The sequence below is a fragment of the Hemitrygon akajei genome, unplaced genomic scaffold (genome assembly GCF_048418815.1).
Source record: "Hemitrygon akajei unplaced genomic scaffold, sHemAka1.3 Scf000147, whole genome shotgun sequence".
Lineage (NCBI taxonomy): Eukaryota > Metazoa > Chordata > Chondrichthyes > Myliobatiformes > Dasyatidae > Hemitrygon > Hemitrygon akajei.
This window is the reverse complement of record NW_027332033.1, coordinates 563,498-587,543: the sequence shown is the minus strand read 5'-3', so window position 1 is coordinate 587,543 and position 24,046 is coordinate 563,498. Positions and strand designations below refer to the sequence as shown.

The window sequence follows — 24,046 nt, the reverse complement described above, 5'->3', positions numbered from 1 at the left end:
CTTAACAGTATTCTTTCTGCTCTTCTGTAAGTATATTGTGGTTGTCTAAGTGAGTGGTTATTCGTACGACATGTACAATGTTGCAAGTTTAAATATAAAATTGTCTCATTATTATTAAGAGCCAATAATAACATAGTAGGTGACCATTCAGTAGTCTTATAAATGCAGGTTGTACGGACATTCAGCCTTTTATGTCTTCTGCCCCATGGGAGTATGAAAGAGAGAATGTTTGTGGTGGGTTAGGGATCAGCAGTAAGGCTTTGGACGGCGGAAATAGCATCTTGTTAACTTGATTGAGTTCTTCCAGGAGTTGACAAATGATAAAGTTACACATGGATATTTTCTACTTGGATGTTAGCCGTGTGTTTGACAAGGTCCCACATGGGAGGGTCATACAGAAACTTAACGTGTTTGGGAACTGTAGTGAATTGCCTTTTGGATTCATAGTTATCTTCCCCGTGGTATACAGGTTGTAATGAGGTTTAACCTGGCTGACGATCTTTGACAAGTGATGTTCCACCGGGAACCACACTGCCATCGGCCATTATACACAAATGTCCCTTTCCCCAGGAATGGCCTCAAAACCTACCCAACAATGCTCTGGAAATTACTTTGCCAGAAAGCAACCCCTTCCATCCCACCGACTCACCTATTCCAATTTAGGATGGGAATAAATATTGGGACTGTCAATACAAGACACTTTCCAGAGATGCTCTCTCCATCCTGGCGAATATATTTCCCTTAATTAATATCCCGGAAATACTCTCTTATCTGGACAGCTGCAATTCCTAAAATACACGTCCTGGAAATAATTAGAGCAGGTAGTACATTTCCTGTAGTTGGGTAATAGGTGCCCCACTACTTTACTTTTTAATTGCTTTATCCAATTTGATCCCCTATAAGCTACGATAATCTTCATCATGAACACCATCTATTAATTTTGTGTCATTAGTGAACTTACTGGTCAAGCCTTGTGCATTTGTACTCAAATCATTGCTATCAAATAACGAATATCAAATGTCCCAACTTGTAGCCTTGCGGTCCCTCTTCAAGGAAAAATCTTCAACCATCCCTCTTTGCTTACTACCTTCAAGGCAATCTTGAATCTATCTAACTTTCTCTCCCTGGACAGGATGTGAACTTATCTTCCAGACCGAGCTTTCTTTTGGCACCTTGTCAAAGGCTTTACTGTAGTTCAATGTACAACATCCATTCCCGCACCCTCATTGACACTTATCTTCAAAAAACTTACGAAGTCTTGTTAAACACAATTTTACATACACAATGCCATGGTGTCTCCTGATCAGACTCTGTCGATCCAAATGTCGGTGCATGACTGTCATCTATTGTGGAAAGTTATTTCTGGCACCTCCCCTACCCTTTTCGCCACTCACCATCAAAACGCCGAAGTGGCAACCCGTAGTAAGATAATATTTCTCCAAATGCTCAAAGTTCCTCCTCCCAAGTATCCATTCCAAGAGTTTGCCCAGCACCGATGTGACGCTCACTGGTCTATAATCCCCAGGATTATATATATTACGTTTATAGAATTACAGAACAAGATATGCCATCCTCTAATGATTTTTACGCCTGTGGCCAGAGAGGACACAAAGATCATTGCCAATGTCCTTGTAAACTCCTCCCTCACGTCCTGTGGTAAAGTGGTATATATTGGATGCTTCAACAACACCTCTTTCTGAACACTGCCATGCTACTATGCTACGTCACAATCACTGTCCATCTCATTGGTAACTCTGAAACAAAGCATTCATTAAGTACCTCACTTATCACCGCATCCTTCAGGCACGTGAGGTCAGATGGGCCAAATGGCCTAACTCTGGTCCAGTATTTTATGCCTTTATCTGGGGGCGCCAGAGTGACGTCACGTGTGGGTGAGAGCTTGTATTCAAAAGCTGGTTAGTGGAGGTTTTAATGATTTCAGGGGAAGAACGAAGGAAACTTAACGGATTTCATCACTGAATCCGATGCTGTGTGAGGTAAAGTCCCTTGCCAGGTGCCCTGCTCTGCCATGTTGTCCGTAGAGTGGGTGGTGTGGTATTTGACCCGAGTTGGGTCACAAAGCCCAGAATGTTTCTGGGGAAGAGTTTCCAGGGTGATCTGATTTGAGATGGCCCCCGTGCAGTGTCTCGTTGTTTAGTATTTTCATAAACAACAGTTTTACTGCTGTAAACAGGAATTGCTAGCAGAGGAAGCACAGATTCATTTCAGTTAACAGAAAACCTCTCGTCCATGCTGTCCTTGCCTTCCGGCAATCTAAACACCACGACAGTGAGTGAATCAGTCAGACAGCTGATCGATGACAGGAATTATATCTCTTGGTCGTTACAGTTCGCCCAGAGTCGGTTGGACGGGGTTGATGTGAAGTTTGGAGGGTGTCACAGTGAATGAACCCACACCCGAACGGTCTGTGTTGTCCCTCCGACATCCTGCCACAGGTGGCGCTGCGGGGACCTCCTGCAGATCAGAGCACAGTGCCGAACCCAACGGAAACCGGCGGTTCTCCTGATCGGGCGGCGGTGAGGAAGGGGCTGATCTCGGGTTTGTGTAAATCGAAGGTCGGTTGCAGTGCGTAAGGGCCGGAACTGAACCAGTCATCTAGGGTGTCCGAGGTCGCCAGTGCTGCAGGCCTGGTTTCAGTTTTCCGCCCGAGCCGGGAATGTATGATCAGTTAGTTATGATACCCAAGTTGAGAGTGTGGATGTGGGTGAAGGGATTCTGTCCACGGGTTCGATTGTGGGGTGAACGATGGGGAGGATGTGGGGCTATTGGCGGGGTGGGGGGAGGTTGGGGGCTTACAAATTATCGGATGCAGCGTACCGGGAAGGATGGGTCCCGAGGCAAATGAAGTTGTAAACAACGGAAGATCTTTCTCTTTGGATCAGACATGATACACGTCCTTTCAGGAAGCAGCAAGTTCCTCTTTATATTAGTTACTGTCTAATCTTGCTGTTAACATTGAGTTGTTACAGGGCCTCAGAGTTTTTACAGAGTCTGCAAACAGATGATTGTTAGGAAGCAGAAGCCGACGGTGAGAAGCTGCTTCTTGGATTTGAGTTCCGTGCTAGTGATGTTCCCGGGGTTACATCCATTCCTACTTGTCGTGTATATCGATAATTTGGTTCAGAAGGTACAGGATATGGTTAGTAAGTCGGCACAAATTAAATTCAAGCAATTATATTTCTGAAAGGCAGTAAGTATAAACAAACCCCCCTCATTCCGCCTCCCCACTCAGAACTGACCAAAAGCAATTTCAAAACACGCAAAAGCTTGAAATGAGCAAACACTGAGGGAATGTGAGTGGCTTTAAAGAGCTGGGCTGCTGACAACACATTACCAGACTTGGAGTGTTTGCAGCTGGGTCTGACAGAGGCATACCTGGCACATTCAGTTTCATTCCAACTGTTTCCTACCTTCCTTTGTATAGATATGTAATGTCTAAAGGACCAGTGTTTGAGTAAATGAGACTCACCAGACTTTCTCCTGACTGAATCAATGGAAACCCTGAGTCAGAAAGGTTCTCTCCAGTCGGTGCTCTCAGTCTTCGGGCTGGTTCACTTGTTGCTGTTCCCTCGTCTTCAGTCGTGGTTTGCTTCCATTTGGGGTTTTTCTTCCAATAAATCTCTCACCACAGGTCTCACTTTAACAAGAGAGATAATAAAGCACATTAACAATACAAATGAGAAAACAAATATTTCCGTTTATCGAAGTTTAAATGTTGAAGACAAATATAACGATCTCAAAGAACAAATCTGAAATTTCCCCTCGTACTTCCCAATGCCTGATATGGGATACGAAGGAGTCATCGTTCAGTTATGGTCAAACACAAGATGTAGGAGAAGAATTAGATGATTCAGTCCATCGAGTCTGTTCCACCACTCAAACATGATTTTTATTCCAACACCATATTCCTGCCTTCATTCTGCAACCCTGAAGCTACTGAGCAATCACGAACATATTTAAACCTGCCATAAATATACGCAAAGGGCAGCCTCCACCCCTATCTGCGGCAACAGGTTCCACACAGCAGCCGTCCTTTAACTGAAGAGATTTTTCTCAAGCAAGGCTGCAGGCCCGGATGGTGTCAGCCCCAGGGTGCTCAAAGCCTGTGCCCCCCAGCTATGTGGAGTACTTCACCATGTATTCAACCTGAGCCTGAGTCTCCAGAGGGTTCCTGTGATGTGGAAGACGTCCTGCCTCGTCACTGTGCCGAGGACGCCGCGCCCCCGTGGCTCCAATGACTACAGACCAGTGGTATTGACCTCTCACATCATGAAGACCCTGAAGAGACTTGTTCTAGAGCAGCTCCAGCCTACGGTTAGGCCACACTTAGACCCCCTCCAGTTCGCCTATCAGCCCCAACTAGGAGTTCAGGATCCCATTGTCTACCTGCTGAACCGTGTCTACGCCCACCTGGACAAGCCGGAGAGTACTGTGAGGGTCATGTTTTTTGACTTCTCCAGTGCGTTCAACACCATCCGCCCTGCCCTGTTGGGTGAGAAGCTGACAGTGATGCAGGTGGATGTTTCCCTGGTGTCATGGATTATTGATTACCTGACTGGCAGACCACAGTACGTGCACTTGCAACACTGTGTGTCAGACAGAGTGGTCAGCAGCACTGAGGCTCCACAGGGAACTGTCCTGTCTCCCTTTCTCTTCACCATCTACACCTCGGACTTCAACTACAACACAGAGTCTTGCCATCTTCAGAAGTTTTCTGATGACTCTGCCATAGTTGGATGCATCAGCAAGGGAGATGAGGCTGAGTACACAGCTACGGTGGGAAACTTTGTCACATGGTGCGAACAGAATCATCTGTAGCTTAATCTGAAAAAGACTAAGGAGCTGGTGGTGGAACTGAGGAGGGCTAAGGCACCGGTGACCCCTGTTTCCATCCAAAGGGTCAGTGTGGACATGGTGGAGGATTACAAGTACCTGGGGATACGAATTGACAATAACTGGACTGGTCAAAGAACACTGAGGCTGTCTAGAAGAAGGGTCAGAGCCGTCTCTATTTCCTGAGGATACTGAGGTCCTTTAACATCTGCCGGACGATGCTGGGGATGTTCTCCGAGGCTGTGGTTACCAGTACTATCATGTTTGCTGTTGTGTGCTGGGGCAGCAGGCTGAGGGTAGCAGACACCAACGGAATTAACAAACTCATTCGTAAGGCCAGTGATGTTGTGGGGCTTTCTGACGGTGGTGTCTCAAAAGAGAATGCTGTCCAAGTTGCATGCCATCTTGGGCAATGTCTCCTATCCACTCCATAATGTACTGGTTAGGTACAGGAGTACATTCCGCCAGAGACTCGTTCCACCGAGATGTAACACTGAGCGTCATAGGAAGTCATTCCTGCCTGTGGCTATCAAACTTTGCAACTCCTCCCTCGGAGAGTTAGACACTCTGAGCCAATAGGCTGGTCCTGGACTTATTTCCCCTGGCATAAGTTACTTATTATTAATTAATTATTTCTAGTTTTATTTTGCTGTATTTCTACTCTATTCTTGGTTAGTGCGGCTGTAACGAAATCCAGTTTCCCTCTGGATCAATAAAGTATGTCTGTCTGCCTGTCTGTCATCATAATTTTAAAAGCAGGTGTCTTTATTCTAAGACGGTGCTCTCAGATCACAGACTCCCTGTCTAATGGAAACATCCTCTCCATGTCCACTGTATCCAGGCTTTTCAGCATTCGGTAGGTTTACTTAAACATACATCCCCCCACCACCCCCACTGCCCCTCTGAACTCCATTGAGCACAGGTCCAGAACCATCAAATGCTCCTCATACATAAAGCCGATCATTCTTGAGATTATTCATGTGGACCTTGTTAGCAACAACTGCACTGAACAGATTCCCAGGAACAACAGGCAAATTGATACCAGAACAATTTAGTGCGAAAAGTTGTGGTTTGTTTAAACGGTTTGAACAATGATCCCACAGACCAGAAATACTCGCTCAACACATCATAAACCTGGGCAAGTTGACCCCCGGGTCCATTTTACTTGATCTAAAACTATGATATCCCATGACCCAGCCTCACAGGGTCACACAGCTGAACCTGTCCCTTACCGACGCCAGAAGCCTCGCACATCGTCCACACATCTCACAGCAAGTGGTGTATTCAGGGATATACCCACAACCAATGTCCAGATGCCCGAGACTTCTGATTCATTTGGAAGGAGGAACATCGTGTCCTATCTGTATAAGTACTAAGGATTACAGCCAAAACCGCAACTCTAGGACTCCTTGCTACCGATAAAATGATGCAGTGTTTCGGCCAATCAGAGTTCAGAAACTAACACTCAATCAACCTATGGCAGAACGGGAAGCTGATGATCATCTGACTGGACCAATGATCGGGCTGGAAAACCTGGGCGTGAGTCACCAGATACAAGCGATACGTTTCACATTGTCTCCTGCAGCTAAACTGAACACAATTTATCGTTATCTTATTGTTAAGTGAGGTCTTGTCCAGCACAATTGTGTAGGCTAACAGGAATAAAATGCTTGTGATACAAAATTGAAATAGTTTTGCTGGAAACTTGTTTCATCAGATAGGACGTGTGGAAAGAGAAACTGTGGAAGAGCCAGTATCTGAATTGGGATTGTCCAAGTTACTTCCCGATCTGCTGAACGGTCTCAGCATTTTCTCCTTTTACTTTAAATGATGCACAACTATTGACTGATTACAAGATCTTTGCGACGGCCTGAACAAAGTTGCACAAATGTAATGCCCACATTCATTAGTTTTGTCTTCATTCCAACACAGGGATAAATCCGTCGATAAAGTCAATGCTCATAACATCCTCCCCACCCCACTATCAGTCTGTTACATCTGCTCCCGAGGCCCATGTCTCTCATTGAGGGACCGTGACCAGAGAGCGATAAAAATGAGCACCACACCCTGCAAGTCACATGGGCTGTTACCGTGGCAACAGAGAAAGTGGCTCTCCAAAAATGACAAAAATTAAATGAAATAACAGACTCACTTTAAATGTTGTCAAGATTAACACTTTGCCATTTTGTAATGTTGAAAATAAAATTGTAATTATTGATGCGATACAGACTGTCATTGAGGTGGTGGGTTACAGAATGGACAGGGGCTGAACAAGATGGTTGATATATATCGCTGAGGTGGTGGGATACAGAATGGACAGAGGTTGAACAAGATGGTTGATATATATCACTGAGGTGGTGGGATACAGAATGGACAGAGGTTGAACAAGATGGTTTATATATATCATTGAGGTGGTGGGATACAGACTGGACAGAGGTTGAACAAGATGGTTGATATATATCATTGTGGTGATGGGTTACAGGTCTGAGAGAGGTTAAACAAGATGCGCGGGGAATGAGCAGATGGAACCAGATGGGAAAAGGGATCATCATTAGTTTTCTCTTCATTCCAACACAGGAATTATTCAGTACACACAGTCAATGCTCACAGCATCATCCCCACCCCTTTGTCAGTCTGTTACATCTGCTCCTGACGTTACTAACTCTCACTGAGCAACGGTGACGAGAGCGCGATAAAAATGTTTACCACTCCGTACCGGTCACATGGGCTGTTATCCTGGCAATGCAGAAAGCGGCTCTCCAAAAGTGAAAAAAATGTAAACAACAGAGTCAATTTAAAACGCTGTGAGTCTCGTTATGACAATATTAACATCATTCAATATTGCATGTACTTGTTCAAAATAAGTCTGTGAACCTTGGCTTTCATTAATTGGTGTGACACCGCGCCCCCAATCCCGCGTACAGCAATAACTTCAACCAAATGCTTCCGTTAACTGCTGATCTTCCTGCACATCGGCCTGGAAGAATTTTATGTCATTCCGCCTTACAAAACTGCTTCGACGGAACTGCTGCTTCGAGGTAGGATTCCTCGACGGAACTGCTGCTTCAGCCCATTCCGCAACTTTCCTATGGGATTAACGTTAGGACTTTGACTCGGCCATTCTAATTTTCTTTTGTAATTATTCTATTATTTACTCTTGTCTTCTGGATCATTGTCTTGTTGCGTTATCCAACTTCAATTAAACTTCAGTTGACAGAGTGCTACCCTGACATTCTCCCGTAAAATGACTTGATATAAAATTAACACACAGCTATTTTATAACGTTGAAACTAAAATTGTAATGTTTGCCTTTACCTTACCTCAGGCTGCATTTAATAAATCCTCTGCTATTTCTAGTTAATAAACACCGATAGTGAGGCAAAATAATTCACAATGAGGAGACAGTAGTAGTTTCAATGATTACAGTCCAAACAGCAACTCTCCAAGGACTCCTTGCTACCGGTAATATGATGCAGTGTTTCGGCCAATCAGATTTCAAAAACTAACACTGCGTCAACTTATGGCAGAATGGGAACCTGATGGTCATCTGACTGGACCAATGATCAGGCTGGAAAACCTGGGCGTGAGTCACCAGATACCGGGGATACGTTTCACATTGTCCCCTGCAACTAAACCGGATTCAATTTATCACGATCTTTTTGTTAAATCAGGTCTTGCCCAGCACAACTGGTCATCACATTTCCTGTAGGCTAACAGGAATAAAATGCTTTTACTATAAAATTGAAATAATAGTGCTGGAAACTCGTTGCATCAGATTAGATTTGTGGAAAGAGTAACTGTGGAAGACCCAGTATCTGAACTGGGACTGTCCAAGTTGCTGCCCGATCTGCTGAACGTTTCCAGCTTTTTCTCCTTTTACTTTAAATTATGCACAATTATTGACTGATTACAGGATGTTTGTGACGGTCTGAACAACGTTGCAGAAATGTAATGCCCACATTCATTAGTTTCGTCTTCATTCCAACACAGAGTTAATAGTCGTTACATTCACTGCTCACAAAATCCTCCCCACCCCACTATCAGTCTGTTACATCTGCTCCCGAGGCCGCTGTCTCTCACTGAGGGACCGTGACCAGAGAGCGATACAAACGTGCACCACTCCCTGCAAGTCACATGGGCTGTTACCCTGGCAACAGAGAAAGTGGCTCTCCAAAAATGACAAAAATTAAATGCAATAACAGACTCACTTTAAATGCTGTCAAGATTAAAACTTCGCCATTTTGTAACGTTGAACCTAAAATTGTAATTATTGATGCGATAAAAACTGATCAGAAATTGCCAAGAAGTTTGATATATATATATCACTGAAATGAGGGCATACAGACTGGACAGAGGTTGACAAGATGGTTGATACATATTGAGGTGGTTGGATACAGGTTGGACATGGGTTGAACAAGATGGTTGATATATATCATTGAGCTGGTGGGATACAGACTGGACAGAGGTTGAACAAGATGGTTGATATATATCATTGAGATGGTGGGACACAGACTGGACAGAGGTTAAACAAGATGGTTGATGTATATCATTGGGATGGTGGGTTACAGGCTGGACAGAGTTTAACGAAGATGTGTGGGGAATGAGCAGATGGAACCAGAATGGAAAAGGGATCATCATTAGTTTTCTCTTCATTCAGTACACACAGTCAACGCTCTTCAACTCTGGGATGTTGGTGGAATTCCTTGCCTGAACTGCTGCTTCAGGCCATTCCACAACATTCCTATGGGATTAACGTTAGGGCTTTGGCTTGGCCATTCCAAAACTCGAAATTTTCTTTTGAAATTATTGTCTTATCTATTTACTCTTGTCTTACGGACCATTGTCTTGTTGCGTTATCCAACTTCAATTAAACTTCAGGTGACAGACAGCTACCCTGACATTGCCCTGTAAAGTCTCTTTATATAAAATTAGCACAGCTGCCATTTCATACCGTTGAAACTAAAATTTGAAATGGCTGCCCTTACCCTACCTCATGCTGTATTCAATAAATCCTCTTCTAGTTCTAGGTAACAAACACTGAGCGCGGAAATAACTCAGTAAGGCAGAATACTTCACAATGAGGTGAGAGTAGGAGAAAGATTGCTGATATATAATTATTGATAACTTACAGGTATAATATGAGCACAGAATGAGCAGATAGAACTTGGTGGAAGAACACATCAAGGACAATCACTGATGGTCCTACAGAAATAGACTGAATTTACAGTACATACTATGATATAAATGATCCTAAAGTGAAAAAGCTAGAACGAACCAATGTAAACTTTTGCATATGCCCTTTGAAATTATGCATGCCTTGTAATCCAGGAAATTTCCTGGTAAAGCTCGCCTGCACTCGCTCCAAAGCCTCGACATTCTTCCCAGATTGAGGCTACAAGAACTGTGTGAAATACTCCAGATGTGGCTTAATTCGAGCTTTAACATAACTTCCTGACATTTGAAATCAACGCCTTGATTATAAAGGTAAGCATACCATTTGCATTCTTAACCACTCTGTCGATCTGAGTAGTCTCTTTCAGGGAGCGGTGACCTTGGACTCCAAGATACTTCTGCTGATCAACAATGTTCAGGTTCTTGTACTTAACAGTGTACTGTCTCTACATCTGACCCACTGAGATGACAAGATGATAATCAAATCTCACTGAGTTTTGTGGGGTCCTGTTGAATTCATTACCAAGTGCACAAGTACGGGAAGGCCCAGGTTCAGAGAAACACTGACTTGCAACAGCATCGCAGGCAAGTACATTCAGATAACACACGGAACACAAATTATACGATTCTCTGTCAGTAACAGTCTATAAATATGTTTTATGTCATTAACGATATTTAAAATACGTTGTGTCATGATCAATATTAAAATGTACATTAACAATATCGAAATGTGTTTTATGTCATTAAATACAGGTTGTATGAAATGATATAATCTATATATTATGTATCAATAATATATAATATATATAATGTATCAATAACTAACAGAAATCCCATCAACAATGTAGAGATATAAGTTTTATGTCCTTAAAAATATCTTAATATACGTTTGTGTCATTATCAGTATATAACTATACTTTCGTGTCTACAGCAGACTTAGAAATCTTCGATTTGGTCTCTCGGTCAGATTGCTGATAGAGTTTGTGAAAAACTGGGCTCCAACCACCGGTCCTTACAACACACACTGAAACATCTTGCAGACCCAGGAAAGATTTGGTTATTCCATCTCCTTAAACACAGAGACAACAGGAACAGGAGCAAGCCAGTCGGCACTTACAGCCTGTACTGTCATTCAATAAGATCCCGGGCCAGTCCATCATTGCCCCCTAACACCACTCCTATCCCGACTTTTCCCAGACCATTGGCCCGACTTGGAGGTCAACAGTCTTTGGTGTCTATCCTCCAGCTCACCACCACCATGGTCTCAGACATTTCCATAACTGAACCCCTCCTATCCCCACCGGGACAAATATCGTGTTTGCTCCTTCTCACACTATCGGTATCCTTTCAATAAAATCCCCCTCCCCTCCGTCTTCTGCCGGGATCCCTAAATCCCCCGGGAGCTTATTCAAGCCGATGGGCCGAGCGGTTTCCTCCAAACTCTCAGCGATACATCAAAATCCGGCCGCAGGAGACACTTCACAAGCGCCGAAAATTCCCTCGGAGGGAAATGGAAATAAATCAAAAAGAGGGACATTTCCTTTGGGGTTGGCTCCGCTTTGACGAGGTGCTCGCCGAGGGAGCGGGGTTATCGCCCTCTTGGATGCTTTCCATCCGCTATTGGCTGTAAGCAGTGATTGACATCACTTCGCACCAATGGGATTGCTCAGCTCCAGAATCCTCTGTTGACGGCAGTGTGTGGGTGACGCCACTTGTGGGAGAGAGCTCGTATTTAAAAACACCTGAATGGACGATTCTTATGATTTTCGTGGGACAACGACATTAATCACAGATTTCATCACTGAATCCAGTGTTGTGGGATGTAAAGTCCCCTGTTATGTGTCCGGTTGTGCCGTGTTGTTGGTGGAGTGGGCAGCGTGGTGTTTGTCTCGATTCGGGTCACAACACCAGAATTGGCAGCGGGGTCCACACACAGTGTATTAGTCAACAGAAAACCTCTCGTCCCTGCAGTCTTTGTCTCCTGATAAACTCAGCACCCTGACAGTGTGGACCATAGATACCCCTTCCTCTCAGAGTCAGTGAATCTTTTGAACAGCTGAGCGCAGAAAGGAATTAAGTTTATTGGTCATAAAACCTCGCCCAGACTTGGTTGGATGGATTTAGTTTTGAGTTCGGGATGTCACAGTGAAAGAGCCGGACGGCTGAAATCTCTCCATTGTCCAAACATCCTTCCAGATGAGGCAACAATTCAGTTGCGAATCCCCCTGTGGTCTCCTAATTCGATGCAGCCTCCTCTACACTGGTGACACCAACTCCACATTTGTGCGGCGTTAGGTTTTATTTTGGGGGAGAGGGGGTGTTGATGTTCTTGTTGCGTTTTGTGTGGGGAGAGGAGTTTTTTGAGGTTGACGAACGGCTTGCCATTCTATTCATGTGTGTGTGTGTGTGTGTGGGGGGGATTTTATGTTTCTCTCTGAACGGCGTTCATGTTCTTTCTTTTTTTCATGGCTGTCTGGTGGAGAAAAAAATCAGAGTTGTATATGGATACATGCTTTGATAATAAATTAACCTTTGAAATATCTGCTATGAGTGGGATTTCTAGACACTAGACACTCGAATACTGCAGCACAGTACAAGCCCTTCAGCCCTCGATGTTGTGGCGACCCATATATTCCTTTAAAAATGTACTAAACACACACTACCCCGTAACCTTCTATATTTCTTTCATTCATGTGCCTGTCCAAGGGGCTCTTAAATACCCCTAATGTTTTAGCCTCCGCCAACATCCCTGGCAAATCATTCCAGGCACTCACAAACCTCTGTGTAATAAACTTACCCCTGATGTCTCCCCTAAGCTTCCCTCCCTTAACCTTGTACCTATGACCTCTGGTGTTTGCTATTCGTGCCCTGGGGAACAGGAACTGACTATCCATCTGATCTATACCTCTCATAGTCTTGTAGACCTCTAGCAAGTCCCCTCTCATTCTTCTACGCACCAAAGTGAAAAGTCCCAGCTCTGCTAACCTTGTCTCATAAGACTTGATTTCAAATCCAGACAACATCCTGGTAAATCTTCTCTGTACTGTCTCCATAGCTTCCACATCATTCCTATAATGAGGTGACCAGAGCTGAACACAATACTGTAAGTGTGCTCTCGCCAGAGGTTTGTAGATTTGCAACATGTCCTCACTACCCTTGAACTCAATCCCCCTATTATCCCATAGGCCTTCTTATCTATCCTATCAACCTGTGCAGCGACATTGAGGAATATATGGATTTCAACCCCAAAGTCCCTCTGTTCATCCACACTTTTAAGTAACCGACCAATAACCCTGCACTCAGCCTTCTGGTTTGTCCTTCCAAAATACATCACCTCACACTTCCCCGGATTGATCTCCATCTGCCACTTTTCAACCAATTCTGCATCCTGTAACCTTCGATAACCTACAGCTCCACCCACAACTCCTCCAATCTTCGTGTTATTTGCAAACTTCCTTCCACCTCTTCATCCAGGCCATTTATAATAATCACAAACAGCAGTCATCCTAGGACAGATCCTTGCGGCACTCCACTAGTCACCGACCTCCAGGCAGAATACTTTCCTTCCACTACCACCCTCTGCTTTCTTCCTGCAGAGTATGAAAAGAATTTGCCCACGGCTATATAGTTTAAAGGTATCCCATAATGTTCCACCGGAAATTTCTTCCGTTGAGTTAGTTGAAAAGAAAAATACAATCGGTTCTTTAATGAAATTAACAAAATTTAAATCCTGAAGCAAAACAGAGTTGAACCGCCATTGTCGATTGGACCTCTTGCGCGTACTAGGCGCTGTCTCCGCGCCGGCTTTCGAGTCTCCGTATTTTTCTTCCTGGGTGGGTTCGGTTCCTGCCTCCAACGCTAGAAATTGCCCAGAGTGTTCCGTTACTAACATGACTCTGTATGAGAGTTTCATGATACCACACTGCGCTTTCGTTACAACAGCAGTGATTTGTGGTCACAGAGACGGGGACGGAGGATGAATATCGCGAAGACCGGTTGAAGAAAGTGAGATCGCGGATGCGGTGTGGGAAGGACTCGGGTCAAACAGGCGGAGTGGGAGAGGTCAGAGAGATGGCACGGGTTGCTTGTTTCAGAGGGACTATAGAATGTAAGCTCTCTAATCCCAGAATGCCTCGCAGGTAGGAAAGTCCTCTAATCTCTCAGTGTATTTATGGACCGTATTCTCTGACTCACACTTCCCTACCTCATCCCAGTCTCTCTCCGCCTCGTTGACTGGTTTATGCTTGGTGTTTAGTTCAGAGTTCTTTTACACCTGTGCGAGAACACTACATAATGAATAAATGTGATAAATATTGCCACGAATCTACTGCACAGCACTTTGCAGATCTCTTGTTCACCCAGTGCTTCAGGTTAAGGAACACTCTGGACTCTGAATGAATCAGTGGGAAACACTCGTTCTCCAGTGTCTTTATAAAGATTGTGACATTCAGATTCTCTTCTGAGTCCTGGGTCATTTTTGTTTCTGTCTATCGCCTCGAAGCAATTCAGAAGTCGGCCCTCTGATTCCCACGACTTTGTTGCCGATACATCTGGTGTCTTGTTCCTCACCCTCCGCCTGGATGGAGGTAGGAGAAAGAAAATCAGACGTTCAGAATGCCCGAAATATGGTCAGGGGGTGGAATGGTAGGCTTTCCTGATCGTGCTCCAACAGTGGTCGAGAGTGCGGGAGCCCCTGGTACTGTGGATGACGTGCTGATGACAAATAAGCCGACAATTCCTTAAATAAGCCTGATAGAAACCCCCGCAATGATTTGAAAGTCATCAGGTTAGGCAGTTCCTTGCTTGCTGGTCGCGGCATTCAGTACATGGTATGCTTGCTTAACATCTGCTCTGGCGGTATGTGAAGTGCCGTCCGGATCAATGAGGAGAACCTCTCGGTAAGCAGCACCGACAGAACTCAATCATTGGATGTTGTGATTGGGAGAACAAGGGTGCGGCAAGACCACTATATACGGACAGCATGAAGAATTTATCATGAAACAACACCGCTGTTCAACATCCACCATCCCCCCCACCCCCTGCACCACAATACCGTCTTATCTTCTCCGAACGGTGGATCGAGAAGCCTTCCGGCTGTTACACAGAACTGAGCCATGTCTCCATGAAACAGAGAAGACAGCAGCCCCTCATTTCCCTCCGAGACTGCAATGTTGTGCTTACATAATGCACCTTGTTTTCAATTCATTGGCCTTTGGCTAAGAAGATGCCGGGTAGAGGATGCTTCATAGCCCGGCGATTTAGTCTGGCTTGGAGTCTGCCGAACCAACCTCTGTTCCGGCAACGGTAATGGCTGAACTTCGCTGATCGCTAAAAGGTGCTGCACCTGCATTCCCGAGAGTCAAGTCCACCTGGTCCTTCAGCAGCTCGTTAAACTGCCGATTAATTTAGACAGCTCAACAGTACGTTTCTTAAAGGGAAATTAGGGGCTTCACATTGCAGCGACAGTGTTTCAAAAGAAATACATCCAGACATTTTGCGAGCTGTCGGCAATACGTCGCGTGTATCGCAAGTGCCATCGTGGATCTTTGGATTTATAAACAAATCTCAAAATCGCTAAATCTCAAAATCGCTAAAACCTTATCAATAATGTAGACATCCCTCTCTTACTTTTGCCTACAAAATGTATCACCTCGCACATCATGGTTAAATACGATCTGTCTTTGATCTGTACAGCAAATGGAACAACGATGTATAAAATGCAGGCCATTGAGTCTAACAGCGTTGGTGGAAGAGTGACAGGAGGGGAAGCGGGTGTTGGGATCTGTCAGCATTTAAACAGGCAGAGGCTAATTTGAGGTAATCAGGTGGTTCCTAAATTTGTAAATGACATCAGTGTCGGTGGTGTCTTGGACAATGAAGTGGATAGACCAACTTAGAAAGTGGTCAAGGATTGGCAGGTGGAATTTAATTTGACAAAATGTAGCACTTTGTAAAGTTAAGGCAGGGCAGTTCTTGCACAGTAAATGGCAGGACACTGGGAATTTTGCAGAATTGGATCATCTAAGCCGAAGGATGCATATTCGCAGAAACCGGTTATACACGTAGAAAAGGCACAGGAAGAATGCCATGAGACTGGAAACATACCGGGAAAGTTTCATGAGAATATTTCTTTGAACACTCGTTTATTATATTAAGATAGTTTGTGTAAGCTGAGAGATTTCTCCTTGCTGCATAGGACGCCGAGCGGTGACATTCACGACGGTCACAGATAGGCGTCAATATGGTTGTTGTAATGCGTCCAGTGTGATAGTATAGTGGGTAGTGTTTGGGGCTCTCACTTTCGGCGAGGAGAAAAGGAGAGCTGAACGTGTAATTCTCTCCCTGCCAGCGCCCAGCCTCTCCGACAGAAAGCCTCATGTAGTGTCTACTCGCTGGCGACACAGGCAAACTGAATTACTTTTGGACGCAGGCTGAACTACAAAGGGCAGGGAGGACGTCTGGCTCCTGCACACGTAGCTCGCAGGACCACCGGTGCGTGGACGCGCCCTGGTGGTCGTGTACAGATCCCTATGGGCAGCCTCGGGAGAGACGAACGCTGTGGGAGTAGCACGGACAGCAGATCCGGAATGGAGCTCCTTACCGGCTGAACGTCACAGAGCGCCCTTCCGGCAACATCCCCTCACGCTTATCTGGGTTGAACTCCATTTGCCACTTCTCAGCCCAGTTTTGCATCCTATCAATGTCCCATTGTACCCTCTGACAGCCCCCCACACTATCCACAGCACACCCAACCTTTGTGTCATCATCAAATTTACTAACCCATCCCTCCACTTCCTCATCCAGGTCATTTAAAAAAATCACAAAGACTTGGGGTCCCAGAACAGATCCCTGAGGCACTCCACTGGTCACCGGCCTCCATGCAGAATATGACCCATCTACAACCACTCTTTGTCTTCAGTGGGCAAGCCAGTTCTGGATCCACAAATAATGTCCCCTTGGATCCCATGCCTCCTTACTTTCTCAATAAGCCGTGCACGGTGTACCTTATCAAATGCCTTGCTGAAATCCATATACTCTACATCTACTGCTCTACCTTCATCAATGTGTTTAGTCACATCCTCAAAAAAATCAATCAGGCTTGTAAAGCATGACCTGCCTTTCACAAAGCCATGCTGACTATTCCTAGTCATATTATGCCTTTCCAAATGTTAATAAATACTGCCTCTCAGGATCTTTTCCATCAGCTTACCAACGACTGAAGTAAGCCTCACTGGTCTACAATTTCCTGGGCTATTTCTACTCCCTTTCCTGAATAAGGGAAGAACATCTGGCAACCCTCCAATCCTCCGGAACCTCTCCTGTCCCCATTGATGATGCAATGGGGACGGTGTGATCCCGAAATTAAAGGGATTACGTGTGAGAAGCGTTTGATTAAATGTGGGTGCATATTATTGACAACTATAGAATATTGAAAGACTGCGAGAGTATGGATGTGGTGGGAATAATTCACATAGTGGAGGGAGTTTAGGACCAGACGGCACTGCCTCAGAATACAAGGGCGCCCCTTTAGAAGAAAGATGAGGATAAAATTCTGCCATCTCGGGAACTCATTGCTATGGACGGCTGTAAAGGCGGAACAATTGGGTTTTTTATATAGCAAAAGTTTCTGATCAGTCAGGGCGTCAAAGGTCACAGGCAGAAGGCGGGAAAATGGGGGTTGAGGGGAATAATAAAGCTGCACAAGCAACAACAAAGGTATCAATAGCCCCCCCCCCCCCAACGTTTCAGCAAAAATCATCAGCGCCCACCACCCACCATGTAAGCAATGGCAAAGTCCCTAAAGATAGATGTGCTCAATGGTGAGATAACTTTACCAGACATGTACTGGGCCGAACCCACCACATTCTGTATGAACTTACGTTCATTGACATTGATGTTCCCATACCGAGCCACGAGGCAGCCAGTCGATACCCTCGGTATCACATTTACAGAAATGTGTCAAGGTTCCAGATGTCCTGCCGATCTCCGCAAACTCCGACGAAACCAGAGGCGCCGCCGAGCTTCCTTCGCATTTGCACTTGTGATGGGTCCAGGGCGGATCCTGTGAAATAGGAATACCCGGGGATTTAAAGTTGCTCACCCGCACTGATCCTCCGATGAGGACTGGCTCGTGGACCTCTGGTTTCTTCTCCCTTTGCTTTGCTTGCATTGAGTGGGACGTTCAAGGGCGGGGTGTAAGCTGGAGGCGAAGTGGGTGACATTGTCGAGCTCAATGTGAGTGCAGGAAGCGGCAGCAATACATTGGTCGACGTAGCGCTGGGAGAGCTGGGGTGAGTTACCGGGGAAGGTGTGGTACATTGGTTTGGTAGATTGATTTACTTAGGCAACGAAAAGGGAGACATATATGGGACACATGCGGGTGTCCATGGCTACCCATTGAACTTGGAGTAAGTGGGAGGAGCCGAAGGAGGAACTGTTGAGGTGAGGACCGGTTCTGCCAGACGGAGGGTGGTGATGATAGAGGGAAGCTGGTTGGTTGTTTCCTTTAGAAATCTGGAGAGTTTTAAGGCCCTCTTGATGAGGGACTGGAAATCCATGGAGAAAATGCGACGGTCGGGGCCAGGGAATCGAAAGTTTGTGAGTTGATCGAGAGCACAGGAAGCATCGTGAATATAGGTGGGAAGGGGCTGAATTATGGAGCATAGTTTGGACTGGAGCTGTAAGAACACAGGATAGTGGGGCAGGAACTGGCAGAGACAATGGGCCTAACCGGACATTTAGGCTTATGAATGAGTAGGAGGTAGAAGCGGACAGTTCAGGGCAATGGAAACACGAGTTATCCACAGTGAATGGAGGTTCTCTGGAGTTGATGATGTCAGTGATAAAGCCGGATGCAGTTCTCTGATGATCCGGAGTCGGGATTCTTCGAGGTGTAGGCATCATGATGTGTGTGAAAGTTACCGCCTAGTCTCAGCCAGGTAGAGGTCGGTCCGTCACTCTACAACAGCAGCACTTTGTCAGCAGGTTGGATGGTAACTTTGGGACCGGTGCTGAGAGATTAGAGGGCAGTAAATTCAGTGGGGGTAAGGGTCGAGAAGCGGTGAAGATTCCTGATGTTGAGGCGGTTGATGTCTGCTCGGGAATTAATGATGAAGACATCCCACAGCAGGCAGATAACCAGCGTGCTGTGTCGGAGAGGAGGAGGGTTGGAACCGGAAGAAATCACCCTCAGTGCTGGGTGGTGAATTCTTGCCGATAAGATCTGCTCGGAGACGGAGCTGAATGTGAAATAAACTTCACCTTCCCAGCAGCAGCTCCTCCTGAAGGTCTGAGAAGCTCCAGCAAATTGTTTATGAAAGTGTCTGCAGAAATACTACACAGACTAGACACATAATATTATATGTTGCGTACAACGAAGACGAGGCATTACGTTTTCCCCGGGGGTGGAGTACTCCGATTAATCCCCACGCGGACAATCATGCTGCAGGGAGTGAACAGAATCCGCCAGTTTGTCAAAACGACCGGGGCAGGACTCGAACCTGCAATCTTCTGATGACTTCCACCATTCAAGCACCGAAGTCAGACGCCTTATCCATTAGGCCACACGGCCGTATTCTGTGAGAAAGGCCAAGGGGGGAAATGGGGAACAGGCCGACTGCTGCAAGGCGTTTCCACCTGTAAAATTATTTCCTGACAGGGCTAAAAGTACTCGCCTGCAGTGATTTCATCCCTAGGTGAACAGTCGACCATTTGTCGTGTCAATATCTCTCCATGCATTCCTGCTTTGGGCTGTTGAATATTCTGTTTCTGTCACACAGAAAGGAATTGTCAAAGGCACATGTCACTGTCTTTTGCAGCGGCGTTATATTCTGGGATTGGAATCAGTGACAATGGTACACCACATTCAATACATTGTTGATCGAGTGAACTCGATTTCTTTTTAGGAATTTCAGCCGTTGGTTTGTTATTCCAGAGCCGTGTAGCCATGGATTTGTGTCGGGAAAGCGTTGGGATGTTTGGATCAGCACAGCCGGACGTGCGTTTCACCGTGTCTGTAATGCGGTAGCTGTCAGGTTATTGCATTTGTGTCGGGAAAGCGTTGGGATGTTTGGATCAGCACAGCCGGACGGGCCCTTCAGCGTGTCTGTAATGTGGTAGCTGTCAGGTTATTGCATTTGTGTCGGGAAAGCGTTGGGATGTTTGGATCAGCACAGCCGGACGAGCCCTTCAGCGTGTCTGTAATGTGGTAGCTGTCAGGTTATTGCATTTGTGTCGGGAAAGCGTTGGGATGTTTGGATCAGCACAGCCGGACGAGCCCTTCAGCGTGTCTGTAATGTGGTAGCTGTCAGGTTATTGCATTTGTGTCGGGAAAGCGTTGGGATGTTTGGATCAGCACAGCCGGACGGGCCCTTCAGCGTGTCTGTAATGTGGTAGCTGTCAGGTTATTGGATTTGTGTCGGGAAAGCGTTGGGATGTTTGGATCAGCACAGCCGGACGTGCGTTTCAGCGTGTCTGTAATGTGGTAGCTGTCAGGTTATTGCATTTGTGTCGGGAAAGCGTTGGGATGTTTGGATCAGCACAGCCGGACGGGCCCTTCAGCGTGTCTGTAATGTGGTAGCTGTCAGGTTATTGCATTTGTGTGGGGAAAGCGTTGGGATGTTTGGATCAGCATAGCCGGACGTGCGTTTCAGCGTGTCTGTAATGTGGTAGCTGTCAGGTTATTGCATTTGTGTCGGGAAAGCTTTGGGATGTTTGGATCAGCACAGCCGGACGTGCGTTTCAGCGTGTCTGTAATGTGGTAGCTGTCAGGTTATTGGATTTGTGTCGGGAAAGCGTTGGGATGTTTGGATCAGCACAGCCGGACGGGCCCTTCAGCGTGTCTGTAATGTGGTAGCTGTCAGGTTATTGGATTTGTGTCGGGAAAGCGTTGGGATGTTTGGATCAGCACAACCGGACGGGCCCTTCAGCGTGTCTGTAATGTGGTAGCTGTCAGGTTATTGCATCTGTGTGGGGAAAGCGTTGGGATGTTTGGATCAGCACAGCCGGACGTGCGTTTCAGCGTGTCTGTAATGTAGTAGCTGTCAGGTTATTGGATTTGTGTCGGGAAAGCGTTGGGATGTTTGGATCAGCACAGCCGGACGGGCCCTTCAGCGTGTCTGTAATGTGGTAGCTGTCAGGTTATTGGATTTGTGTCGGGAAAGCGTTGGGATGTTTGGATCAGCACAACCGGACGGGCCCTTCAGCGTGTCTGTAATGTGGTAGCTGTCAGGTTATTGCATCTGTGTGGGGAAAGCGTTGGGATGTTTGGATCAGCACAGCCGGATGTGCGTTTCAGCGTGTCTGTAATGTGGTAGCTGTCAGGTTATTGGATTTGTGTCGGGAAAGCGTTGGGATGTTTGGATCAGCACAGCCGGACGGGCCCTTCAGCGTCTCTGTAATGTGGTAACTGTCAGGTTATTGGATTTGTGTCGGGAAAGCGTTGAGATGTTTGGATCAGCACAGCCGGACGTGCGTTTCAGCGTGTCTGTAATGTGGTAGCTGTCAGGTTATTGCATTTGTGTCGGGAGAGCGTTGGGATGTTTGGATCAGCACAGCCGGACGTGCGTTTCAGCGTGTCTGTAATGTGGTAGCTGTCAGGTTATTGCATTTGCCCAGTACACAGAAAGACGTCATTCTCTAACCTGATGCCAAATTCCTCTAATATCTGTTCACATGAAATCGAGCGATATAATGACAAAGCTACGGAAATTTTATTTAATTCATCATAATTTATCTTATATTACAACTCAAAGCACTCACAGGTTCTTCAAGTTACGGAGCACGGAATCGATCCTTTTGCGTTTGCACGTCCACGGCGTCTGTGTCTGCATTAGCTATTTCCCTGTTTTATGTGGTTGGCACAAATTTCTCTAAACTGTCCAAGTCCTTAGGTTTAGCAGATCATTACCTGAACCTTCCACCACAGTTAGTTGCTCTGATTAGATTATCCTAGTTCGTTGATATCTAACATGACAAGAGGCGTTCTCAATACTGACCCCAGCAACATACCGTTAGTTACCGGCTGCAAAGAGTGTAGGCTCGCATTGTACTGACTCTTTGCTCTTGCCAGTAATCCAACCATCGATCCATGCCAGTATCATTCCTGTAATACCATGACCTGTGATGTTGTTAAGCAGCCTCATGTGCGAAACCTTGCTAAAGGTCATCTGAAAATTCATGCAAACAGCATCCACTGCCTTTCATTTCTCTATCTTGCTTACTAATTATTTAAAGAATTCCAACAGATTTCTCAGGAATGATTTCCCCAAAGGAAAACGCATGCGCCTCTAAAGAAAAATCCTACTGAAAGGAATCCAAAGTCTTCCCAACCACTGAAGTCAGACCATCTGTTCTATCATGTCCTTTCTTCTTCCTCCCTCCTTTTAAAAGAGTGGAGTGACATTTGCAACTTTCTAGACCCCAGAAACATTCCAAAATCGAAAAACTCTTGAAAGATCATTACTCCTTCTGTAATTGAAACATGAGGCGTAATTACATGTTCTGTAATTGAACATTCTTCACTCAGAGGCGGTGAGAATGTGGAATGGGCTGACAGAGCAAGTGGCAGTATCGATTTCAACATTTCAGTGAATTTGGATGGAGACATGGAAGCGACGGAGGGATATGGTCCCGCTGGAGATTGCTGGAACTAGTCAGATTACGGGGTTGGCACAGACTAAATTGGCCGAATGGCATTTTTGTGTTTTAGTGTGATATGGCTCTAATCCCTTCACAATCTCTTCAACTACATTTTTCTGAACACTAGTTCAGGAGTCTTATCTATCTTCAGGCCTTTCAGCTTCCAAAGCACATTTTCTCCTTAGTAATCGCATCTATGCTCACTTCTGCCCCCTCTGCGCTTTCATTATTGGTATTGGTGGGGAAATAGATGGTAAGTCAGAGTAAGAGGTGTACGGCGCAGGGAAGGAAGTACAAGGTAGTTTATTGATGAAACAAGGAGGGAGGTGGTGAAGTAAAATATCTCCTCAGGATATATTTTCTATAACGAAACCAGGATTCGCACTCCATGACGGATGTGTAAAAATAATAAGAAGTACAGACAGATAAACTTAAGTGAAAGCACAATCCAGGGAAATGAAGAAATGGTCACTATAGAAGATTAAGTTAACCTCTAATGTCCCTCCATTGAAAACATCCCCGCGAGATGAGCAGACAAGTTCCTAGCAAACTGAGAAATGAGTCCGTTTCGCGCTGCCCGGACTCCCAGTTTTACCAGCTTGAGCTGAGAAACAATATAAATATAATAATTGTTTGTTATAGGTCGACAAATCCTCTATAGGCGGACGATCGCTGCTTCATCATCAAAGGCAGAGCAATTAATTTAATTAGTAGAATTCATATCTAAAGATATAAACACGAACATTGGAAAAGATAAGTGCAGAGCAAAGTAAAGCATGAAAGTTGTAATAGAGCTGGTAGAATCAGCAAGATACAATACCACCAAGAGATGAGCATGAAACATGAGACCATAAGACGCAGGAGCAATTATTGGCTCATCGAGTCTGCTCCACCATTTCATCATGGCTGATCTAACTTTCCACGCAGCCCCAATCTCTTGCTTTCTCCTTATATCCCTTCATCTCCTGACCAATGGAGAATCTATCAAACACTGTCTGAAATAAACGTAGTGAACTGGCCTCCACAACTGCCATTGGCAACGAATTCCACAGATTCACCACTCTCTGGCTAATCTCATCTTCGTTCCAAAAGGACGCACCTCTATTCAGAAACTCTGTCCTCTGGTTCTAGACTCTCCCACCATCGAACATTCTCTCCACATCCAATCCATCGAGACATTAGATAGGTTTCAATTATAACAGCCATCAGATTCTCTTCTTATGACAAGATATTCAATCCTGGAATCATTTTCGTAAACCTCCGTTAAACTCACTTCATGTTAGCCCATCCTTTCTAAGATCAGGGGCCCAAAACTGCTTACAGTATTCCAATTGAAACCTCGCCAGTACTTTATTAAGCCTCAATATTAAGTCCTTGCTTT

General features: G+C 45.4%; 1 protein-coding gene and 1 non-coding gene across 6 annotated transcripts in view; both read right to left on the bottom strand.

The window, feature by feature from the left end:
• Positions 1-18,020, bottom strand: part of LOC140723924 (NACHT, LRR and PYD domains-containing protein 3-like) — a 37,956-nt gene extending 19,936 nt beyond the window's left edge. For 2 of the 5 annotated variants that reach the window (XM_073038465.1, XM_073038464.1), the window contains exons 1-2: positions 8,175-8,287; positions 3,491-3,658 (exon numbers count right to left, since the gene is read on the bottom strand). The gene's annotated coding sequence lies outside the window, so the exon portion shown is untranslated. Of the gene's footprint in view, positions 1-3,490; positions 3,659-6,086; positions 6,184-8,169; positions 8,288-17,906 lie in introns of those variants that run through there. The other 3 variants (XM_073038467.1, XM_073038466.1, XM_073038468.1) reach the window with 3 other exon arrangements.
• A 1,485-nt stretch (positions 18,021-19,505) lies between these two features.
• Positions 19,506-19,597, bottom strand: trnar-ucg (transfer RNA arginine (anticodon UCG)). The gene is given in 2 exon segments: positions 19,506-19,541; positions 19,561-19,597. It is a non-coding gene; the product is annotated as a tRNA-Arg (tRNA).
• Positions 19,598-24,046: the final 4,449 nt, after the last annotated feature.